Source organism: Octopus bimaculoides, chromosome 4 (genome assembly GCF_001194135.2).
Source record: "Octopus bimaculoides isolate UCB-OBI-ISO-001 chromosome 4, ASM119413v2, whole genome shotgun sequence".
NCBI lineage: Eukaryota > Metazoa > Mollusca > Cephalopoda > Octopoda > Octopodidae > Octopus > Octopus bimaculoides.
Genome location: NC_068984.1, coordinates 86,347,192 through 86,347,887, shown reverse-complemented (window position 1 = coordinate 86,347,887; position 696 = coordinate 86,347,192). Strand labels below are relative to the sequence as shown.

Below are 696 nucleotides of genomic sequence, written 5' to 3'. Positions count from 1 at the left end.
TATATATATATATATATATATATATATATGTATGTATACATACATTTGGCTTATACATATATGTGTGCGTGTGCGTAAGTCGTCTAAGAGTCCATAAGTCAAGAAAAAGTGTACAATATTATATATCCATTACGGCCGATCTTACCAATCGGTTTCGTGCTAGAGATCCAACGGTTAGGTAACAATCCGATTATATATCCCTGCGCTCATCAGAGGAAGCCGTTATAACAGTCGCCATATTTTATTTCATAATGGCTACCTCTGATGAGCGCAGATTTACATAATAAGATTGTTACTTAACACTCCGTTGAATCTCTAGCGCGAAACCGATTGGTAAGATCGACCGTAATGGATTTATAGTATTGTACACATCGGATAACATACACAGAAATTATTATAATCAATTATAAATATATACTGGTTTCAAAGGAAAGGTTAAGTCGATTACCAGTGCTGAATTGGTACTTATTTTATTGTGTGTGTGTATGCATTGGTTAACGTTTTTGTACGGGCTTTCTTTTTATATACTTATGTGTGTAGGTGTACCTCTATTCTGTAATCCCGTTGTAACATTGTGACGCGTTTTTAAAAGAATGAATGGAATTTTCTGGTCCGTAAATGCAAAGAACCTCCTCCTCTCCCTCTTCCTCCTCCTCTCCCCTTCCTCCTCCTCTCCCTCTTCCTTCCCCTTCCTCC

At 37.1% G+C, this 696-nt stretch overlaps 1 long non-coding RNA gene across 1 annotated transcript in view; it reads left to right on the top strand.

The window, feature by feature from the left end:
- LOC128247603 (uncharacterized) overlaps positions 1-696 on the top strand; it is an 11,688-nt gene that overhangs the window by 5,144 nt on the left and 5,848 nt on the right. The gene's annotated exons all lie outside the window — the stretch shown is intronic.